Below are 10003 nucleotides of genomic sequence, written 5' to 3' on the forward strand. Positions count from 1 at the left end.
AAAGTTTAGAACCCAAAATAAAAATTTAGGTATAATTTGAGGATGCAAAGTGAAATTAACCCAGCAATAATTCACTCCAAGGCATGATAAAGTAGTCAGAATTAATTTCTAAAATGGTTGCACTTGTAATAACTTTAATTATTTATTATGTGCTAATTATTGTATTTCTTGATTTAATAATGTCACTTTCTGTACCTAGGACTGTGTTGTCTTTTTCTGGAATGGGTCAAATTAATTAGATTTGATTTCTGTTGAAGTGATGTACACACGAATTGATTCCATACAAACACTTTGTAATCATGTTTGGTTTAGGACATTTATTTTCTTTTCCTTTGGTGGGGCACACAGGTAGGCATAACAACCTCCTTTTCGTCTCACACTTGAGTTAAACAAACAAGTTTGGATTGGCTTTACCTGAGTAATTGTTTGGAAAAAATACTCAGCCCACGATTTTTGACGCTAAAATACTAACACAATATAAAATGATTTATTGGGATAGACACGCAACACGTGAGACCCATAAAAGTCATCGCATCTTATAAGCGCACATAAACAACCTGTCTCTCTCCCTTTTCTGTCCCATGCATTTTTTTTATTTCAATAAAACTAGCAAATACATCATAATAGAATAATTTTCGTTCTACTAGTTGCTGCATTCATTGATAGATGCGAAATCGAAGCCTTAAACCTAATTAAGCTCTATCGGAAACTATTGATGAATAGTTTCTGCATATTGTGTTGTTTTTTGTTTTTTGAAGCATTCATGCATTATAGACTTTTAAAAATTATTGAAGGCAAGTAATCATTGGACGGTTCATGAATAATGTCTCGATAAGCAAATGCATTTTCTTGTGACTAATATCTATGACTAATAAACCACCACCTTTTCAATGGTTTCATCCTTTATCAATTTTAATCACTTTATTAAAGCTGTGTAGAGCAGTAGCAACAGTTAGATGATTAGTCAATTGTATGCTAGTAAACAGGTGAAATTCTATCCCCATGAATAATTCATCAATGCCAACAGCTAACCGTTCTGAAATAGTGGCCCAAGTATTGCAGATTACCACGAAAAAAGAAGGATGGGGAAATTAGATGAAAGAGAGCAATAAAGGGGCTGGTAGTTTTTTTTTTCTTTTTGAATTTTTATTCTTATAAAACGCCAATAGTTACCTTTGCAAGATTGCATTTGTATGTGGAATAGATAAGGAATCCGAATAAAGAGGCTGGACCCTAAGAAAATGAATAGTAGGTGAGAATTTAACTCATGATATTAATTAGATATTGTGTATCCACATCTAAGATAAGGAACATAGTTATTAAACCCGATCGGGTCCGACAGTTCAACCAGCCAACTCGATTGAACCGGACGATTTTCTAAAGAACCCGATTTTGGATAAAAAATATTTAGCAAATGTTGTGGTATTGATTCGAACCTCGGATGTCAAATATAAGGACCAAGTGCGCTTAGCACTAGCCCATCAGCTCATTTGGTGCTTGTTTGCCCCTTTTATATTATATATTAGAGTTTTATTCTTATTTTGTTTGGAATCTTTTAATAAAATTTTATTATTCCCTAAATTCTATAAATTATGAAATGGATTTAAAAAATAACATATTACACAATTCATTTTAAAGACAAATATTATTCTTAATAACCTTTTGCACTTAAAATTTGTAAATAAACTAGATAATTACACTTCGATAAAATTTTATACTTGAAGTTTGGTGGATTACTAATTAAATTTAGGTTTTGTTAATTCTTATAAGAATTAATGATTCTATAATAAATTGGACTAATTGAGTATTTACTATAACATAGTTTATTATAGTTTCAACCATATAAAAAATTATAAAACATAATATTTAAATATATGTAGTGACCCACCGGTTGGACCACTCACCCATTGGTTGAACCAGTAACCCGTTGACTCACCTCTTTCACCGGGTTCCTCTCCGGATTGGGTTTAATAACTATGGTAAGGAATTTGATTAAAGTGGGTGGGTTATGAGGAAATGAATAATACGTGAGGATTTAACTCATGATATTAATTACAGATTGTGTGCACACATCCGAACAGCATTTTAAGATAACTTATTTTGAAACCAAATATAACAGATAAAATCATTAATCCAAACAGAATTTGTCATCCTAAGCAACAATTAGGTAGTGGATATTAGAAATATGTTATATTATAGTGATTTAACACCTTATCTAAAACAAAGACAAAAACGAGTAACTTAGCAATTTAATAATCAATAATGGTGGAAGTTAAATACCGAACTCATAGTTGGGGCCCAATGCGCTCAACCCTGGATTAGTTGGAGTCTAATGCAGTCACCGACACACAAGGTTTACACAAAAAAAAAAAAAAATGGTACCTAAACTATTACTAGTAATTAATCAATTATGTCCTGTCGAAAAAGTTTTGATCTAATGGTTAAGATATAGCTTCTACAAATTAGAAGTTCTAATTTTAAATACCCTATTCCCTTATCGCTTTTAAATCTTACCCCTCCTTGTTAAAAAGAAAATTAAAAGGAAAAAATCAATTTAGTCCTATCATTTCTTGTACTTTGATAACAAGGGTTGATTAGGAAGAATCAAATTTATTTGGGGAATGAATAACATGTGCAAAAATTGGATGGTTGTTAGTTTAGTGATAGGAAGTAGAGCCCGTGGGGATGGGGAATGGAAAGAAATTGAGGTTATTAAAGAGTTATGAAGTTTCTAAATCTTTTAAAATAAACGGTTAAAATAGAGGTGACAAAACCATATATAAAAGGTAGGTTGGATTGTTAGAAAGAGATAAAGAGTTCAATTAAATCAAACCTTAAACATTTTCATAATTTTCCTCAAGCTTTAACTAAGCATCACTTGAAGATTAGCAAGTGGATTGTTCTAAAATTTTGAACAGTTTTAAGGATGACCTGGATTGAGCTTTTCTTTCATGTAATTAAAATCATTATATTATCTGCAGCATCTGAAAAGAGAACAGGCTTATTGTCTTTGACACAAACATAACTGCAACCAGCACAATGTCGAATGCTCAAGGTGTTAGAAACAATTTGCGTAGTAATTAGTTGCAGCATAATTATTCGTTTTGACAATTTTTAGCTAATTTTGCTGTCCAAAAATGGCTTACATCTATTTAGAAGATTAATCACACACACACCACAGCCAAAAGCAAAGTACTTTCCTAGGACCTGTTTCAATGAAAGGTCAAGCTGTTAGACCCATAACCGGTTAGATCCCAAGTGGGGTAAAAACATCCTGTAAGCGTAGCCAGATTTACTCCCCAACCTTTCACCAAGGATTTAGGATGGCACTGCAACAAAAGAAGCAAGGACAAGCACATCATATTGGTTCCAATTGGAAAAATGGAACATTTCAATACCAAAAAAGAAGCAAGAATTCTTAGTTTTCAACCTGCAATTAATTCTACACCTAATTCTGTACAATAACATGCTGATGCAGACAATTCTTAACTTTGCTTGCAAACAATTTTGCAACCGGAAAATCTCCAGTAGACCACCTCATTTGAGCAACTCTGAAACTGTCTCATTAAAGGGATCTACCTAAGCCAATTGAGCTGCCAAGGCTCTGCTGGGCAGTTGGGGAATAGATTGTCAGCTTTCATTTTGTTGTAGAACCCATAAACAGGAGCCGTGGCTTTAATACAGGCCTGAACAAGTGGTTGGTACTGTCAGATATGGGTACATACCCCGCCTTTCACATCCTGTGGAACAGTTTCTCAGTTTTTTGTACATCACCCCTCTCTGCATTGTGATCCATAATGGTCATGTAAGAACTTAACTTGGCTTCATTTGTTTCTGTTCTGCAACCTTCTGTAAAATGGTGTCAGTCTTTTCAGCTTCACCAGCATCAACTAGAAACTTAACAAGCGTATCCCAAGTCAGTGGCCCTATATGGCAGTTACTGTCGGCCATCTGCTACACAAGATTCTTTCCTTTGTCCAACAATCTGTGATTTGCATAAACTCCCAGTAGAGCAGAACAATGCTTTGAGGACAGCTTACTCCATGCTGTCAACAAAGTATCAAACACTGCTTCTGCTTCTTCAATTTTGTTTAGCTTTCCCCAAGCTTCAATGGCTACCAAGCATTCCAGAGGCCGTGGTATAGATTCACAAATCTTCCAGTTTCTTTCCACTTCATTAGATTTTCCAAGGGCTGCATATATAGGAAGTAAAGAGTGGTAGGCCAACGATTTTTCTTTACATTTGTAATGCTTAGCTAACAAGTCTTTTATGGTAAAATCAGGTTCTAAACCATCATCCTTCATTGTCTCAACTATTTTCTCCATGCCAGTGATGTCATTTGATTGACCTTTGACATCTATCAATTGTTTGTATGTGAATAGAGAAGGCTTTACCTTTTCCTTCTCCATCAACAATAGAACATCAGCAATTTTCTTCTTGTCTGACCTCTTATACAAAAAAAGCAACTGATTACAAGCAATGTTTGTAATTGGGAATCCTAGATCCTTTATCTCATTGAAAACCTCCTCAGCTTTCTGCACATTTGCTACAGGAACACAATTGGCTAATAGTGTACGATAAACAACTTCACCTTGGAAGGATTTTGGGATGTTTGCAATATAACTTTCTGTCTTCTGAAGACCATGCACTTTGGCAATCAAATCAACACGAGAAGCATAATCTCTCTCACCAAACTCGTGGCCTTCCAACTCCAACCACTCTGAGAACTGTCCAATGAAAATAAATATGTGAAGTGTAAATAACTCCAGAAGCACAAAACGAACATGAAACAGATCAGGTGAAACTCTATAAGCATGTGTGAATTAGACGTTGTAACATCTGTACATGAGTAGTTGTGAATCTTTCAAGAACATATGCTAGTATTAGCAAGAAGCAAAGTTCCAACAAAATTGTTGCTGTCCTATTGGCATATGGGAAAATGGACATGGAACATTTGGTTATAAGCAAAACTTTCTTCTACCATGCAGTTCAGTACCTCCCAATATATCCATGTCACTGTCTTGTCTAGCACTTACAGTTAAAACTGGTCCACACAGCTCAACTAATAGTATTAACTCTTGGAAGAGTACCATCTCCCTACAGTTTCACATATCTAAGCTCAAGCATCAGTGTAAACCACTCCATATTGGTGGCTCACTGCATACGTGACATGCCATAAACAAACCTCAACCATACAGGCAAATAAGAATGCACTTCAACCAAGAAATCACCACTTTGCTAGAATGTTTATTCTGCTATTTAACCTCACAACTATACAAGCACAATATGTGCATCATTTGGGCAGATTGTCCTTATTCGGATGAACTAGAATACAATAGACTCCCATGGTTTTCAAGGTTGAGTTCTTAGGATGCGCACAAGAAAAATGACATGCTCAGAGAAAGACAAAAATTACTACCCAAATATCGGATTATCTAAATTCTCCAACCATTATTGGACTAAGGAACTCTAATGACTAAATAATCAACAAGAATTTGGTATGGTCAAGCATAGCATCTTTACTTTCAAAAAGAACAGAAAAGGAAAGAAAAGGACAACCAAAAAGAAAGAAATAAAAGGGAACTTGGCCATTGACAGTCAAGAAGAACTTCAGTACTAATTTGTTCTAGAAGGATTTAACAGAACTTAGACGTTTGGATGCTATTGACTACAGTATCCATGTCTTGACTGGTTAAAACTGTGCCAAAACTCACTAGAATTTCCTAGTCCATTTTAGTCAAAAACTTTCTAACTCAGTTAGCCCGAGATCCATTCTTATACTGTTTTTATTTAGACAAATCATTGTCTACAATGATAACAATAAACCCATATGATGGATGAATGAATCATCACCATGAGAATGCAAGGTGTCTTGTCTGAGCAAGCACCAACTTTTTGGTTGACTTAAACAAACCCTGAGAAGAAGCTAGATAACAGCCTCATGTTCTATAACAGACCTAAAGATGCAAAGAGAGAACTTCCAACCTCCAAATAGACAGGCATCAGCTTTCCGCACAAAGAGAGAAAACTCTTTCCAGTTATGGAAGTCAATGCCTTAAAGATGAGGACCTCTCTCACAGTTAAGCACTCAAAATATCAATATCCAGAGGAAGCCACTACTGAAAGGGGTACAAGAGTACATACTAGATATCAAAAAGGCTTCAAAAATATATTCTAAATTCCAATTTGTTACTTAAGCAGATTCTACCGCTCTAATTATTCTTCAAGTAAGCTGATTCTCTATTTTTCCAACCAAATGCAATTAAAATGTTATCAATTGCTTCTCTTGTATTTTTTTTCAGCTAAATGTAAGATTATACAAAATGCTTCTAAGCATCCAGACATATCAGATGCCTATCAAACATTAGTGTTTTACAATATTTTGGATAAATATATAGTTTCAAATTCTTAAAGAGTTTTTTTCCAGAAATTATGTTTATTAGGCAACTCTCCAAAAGCTAAAGCACAAGAAACATCCTCAGATTATGACCATTAAAATACAGAAACATAAAAACAGTAAAATTGAGTGTAGCTATGAATACCAAAAGTAGAATCAATTTTGCAAATATTAATGCTGAATCTGGTAAATGATATAAAGCACCACCTATGAGACTAAATTACCTCTAAAGCGCTTTCAAACATCTGTCTCTTGTGCAGATGGAACATGGTTGATGCTATTACTGATCGAGTTACTTCATTTCCTTCTTCAATCCAGTGGTCTACAACCTTATGAACAGATAAAGCTGGAGCAGCCAAAATGGCCTTGCACAATACGGAAGAAAGTTGTTTACTGCAGAGTTCTCTTTCCATCATCAGTCTCAATACCAGATACCCCCAGCTCATTTTGAGGCTTGGCCTCCCCAATATTACCAGCATCCTCTTCAGAGAGTTCTGATTCACAGATTAAATCATCCTCATTTTCATGAACTGCATGGCTTTCATTAAAGAGATCAGAAGTAGTTGAAGTCCCAAACTCGGTAAACCCATTCTCCAAGTCACATCATCTTGCCCACTACTCTCAGTGCCAGCCTGAGAAGTGAAACTGCGGGTTCCTGAAAGTCAATTTTGAGAATCACAACTTGCATTGAAGAACCATGTCGGAGACAGATATCTACTGGATATCATTTGTTGAGATCCAGTATAACCTGAATTGCAGTTCTCCAATGCACACCTTGTTGTCTCTAAATCATAGCAAAATAGGGAAATCCTCGCTCCAAATCTGTGATTCCTAGAAGACACGGTAAACTTGATCAACAATGAGTACAAACAAAATACAGTGGACTATTAAGTAAATGCAGTCAAAACAAGTAATCCAGCAAGTTTTCTTTATAATCAAAGCCATTGAAGCACAACATGATGCAAAAGGAATAAATAGATAAATAAAAGAAAAGCACTAATAAAATAACATCTGTATGAACCTATTTTGACCTTTCTACAAGTTAAAATCCTAAACAGATACAGCTAAGGACTTTAGGCTCCCATGTTAGCCCCCCTTCCCCATATAAAAATAAATAAATAAATAACTTCATGTGCATTTCCCATCTAGCACATTCTTGGTGATTTATATTACACCCTAATTTGTACTATCGATTCATCAGATGTGACAACCAACATCTATTATGAAAGGAAAAGTATTGTATGCCAATCCCAAGCATTCAATCAATTTAACTAGCAAGATCATGTTGCCTCTAAAGTTGCAGCTCTCTATACATGTAATGGCATTAGAGGACATCACTTTGCAGTAATAACAGAGAACTCATCCATATTAGGTGAAAATGCCTTGTACTTTCTGCATCCACATTTTGGGGGCACATTACAGGTTTATAGGAAAAATTCTAGTTGGATTGACCGAGCCTCCAGCTTCATTAAAAAATTTACTTTTTTCAGTTTCTCTGATCAAACCAGAACTTAGCAAAGAACCATGTGTAGAATCCACATTTTTCTTAAGCAGAAAAGTTCAATTAATCAGATATCCGCTTATAAATATAATGCAAGATTAGAGCACTAACGGTGATAACAAAAGTGTACATTCTTGTTCTCTCATTTTAAAAAGGAATATTAGTAAGATAATAACATCTAACCAAAAGCAAAATCCAGAAGGAAAATAGTCTGACTAAGAAATTGCAGCAACCTAGGAATTTATTTTTATCAGTGAAAGTACATTCCTTCCATTTCTTCACATAATTTATCTTCTTTTTCAGAAATGGAAAAAAGAAGGGGGGAAAAAACCCTTTTGTCCCATCTCCAACTATTACTAGTTCCAGCTTCTATCATTCCAAAAATCCTCTCCTAAATTTGTTTTTCTTTCAAAAACCAAAACAAAAATGCCACCTTGAAAATTACGAGTTATATTGCAGAATCAACTCTATGGTTGCAATCAGAGTCCACAAATCAAAACACACATCGTAAATATTCTTCATAAAGGGTTGAAAAAAGGGGAACACAAACCAAAATTTCCTAAAGAAAAGGGCATTTCTTGAGCCCTTTACTACCCATGAATGGAAAAGCAAAAAGAAAAAATAAAGGAAAACGTGTAAAAGAAGTGAAAATGCATATATGAAGAAAAGGAAGGGAAGATTACCGGAAAGTACTAAAGGGTTGACGAAGAGACAACATCATTATGACTAATTTCTTCTCTTTGGCCTTGATCTTTTGAGGGCTGGCACATGTAGAAATGAGCAGAGTGAGAGAGAGTGGGTGAACAAAAGCGTGGAATATTGATAATGCTTAAACCCTGCGAAAAGGGGAAGAAAATTAGCGCCACTGATGGACGTGTAAATACATATTGCGCCTTCATACAAACTAAGTCTTAAAAAAAAAAAAAAAAAAGCTAACTCATCAGCAATAAATGAATACTAATATCAAATTGTATTGTAAGCCATACAACTCATAGGGCTTGGATCAAACTATAGAATCCAAACTCATTCTCAGGTCCACATTTATGTGGATGGATAATGAACACTCTCTAATGTAATTGATACACTTTTAGAGAGACAAAACACCACGTTTGCAAGTATCTGAAGAGGAAGAAGTCTTCAAAATCCAATTTAACTAGTAACGATATTAGTCAGCTGATCTTGAGATCTTTGTTTTGACTCAAAGTTTTGCTTTCTTTCACTTTTTCCTTGTAAGATTTGGAATCTCATCTTGGACCAAAAAAAAAAAAAAGAAAAAGTTCACTTCTCAACTGATTTCAAAAAATTTAAAAAACTAAAAGATGTTTTTGCGGTTGGCTTGATTAGGCCTTAATAGGTTATTTAATATACTTTTTGGTCTTGTCTGGCTTGGTGTTTTTAGGGTTGGCCCATGACTAAGACTTTTTAAACCCAATAAGAAGAACGAAGAGGAAGACAATATTCATTTGTTGTGCACTTTTCTTTATTATTTAATTTTTGACAAATTTTCATCTCATCTACTATAATTGAGAATAAAGTTGACTTGACTATACTCAATTAGTAGCACATAAGAACAGTAACGCTAGCATTGCCAGGTAGTAAGTGATTAAATATAGTATAGGGAGATTTTACCATCCATTTTTGGTATCATATTCCCAAGAAAAATTCATCATTAGATGGTAAAAGAAGTGTTATTGACCTTTAGATTAAAAATTGTTAAATATTTAAAATTTAAACTATTATCTTTAGTTAAAGATGCAAGTTGAGGTAATAATATCCAAAAAGCAGAATTTTCCTATAGGTATGGTGGTACATTTGACTTTTGAACTCTATGTGAAGAGGTGACTTCCGGATGGTTGGACTAAGTCAAAGGAATTCACCTGTCACATCTGCAGTGTACGGGGCTTTGCCCCCTGGTCTACTCTAACGATCAAGTCAGTTCGGATACCTAATTGCAAACTAAAAATAAGGGCTTAAGAGTCTTTAGTATGTGTGTATATGTGGGTGTGTATGTGAGTGTGTACCTTTCCTACGGATGGAAAGGTATTTATAGTAGACAATATAGTGGGAAGAATGATGAGTTCCAATTTCTGTGGACCAAACTCTG

The 10003-nt window shown here is 34.7% G+C and overlaps 1 pseudogene; it reads right to left on the reverse strand.

The window, feature by feature from the left end:
- Positions 1-3058: 3058 nt before the first annotated feature.
- On the reverse strand, positions 3059-8807 carry LOC113738700 (pentatricopeptide repeat-containing protein At1g80270, mitochondrial-like; annotated as a pseudogene).
- Positions 8808-10003: the final 1196 nt, after the last annotated feature.

This window comes from Coffea arabica, chromosome 6e (assembly GCF_036785885.1).
Source record: "Coffea arabica cultivar ET-39 chromosome 6e, Coffea Arabica ET-39 HiFi, whole genome shotgun sequence".
NCBI lineage: Eukaryota > Viridiplantae > Streptophyta > Magnoliopsida > Gentianales > Rubiaceae > Coffea > Coffea arabica.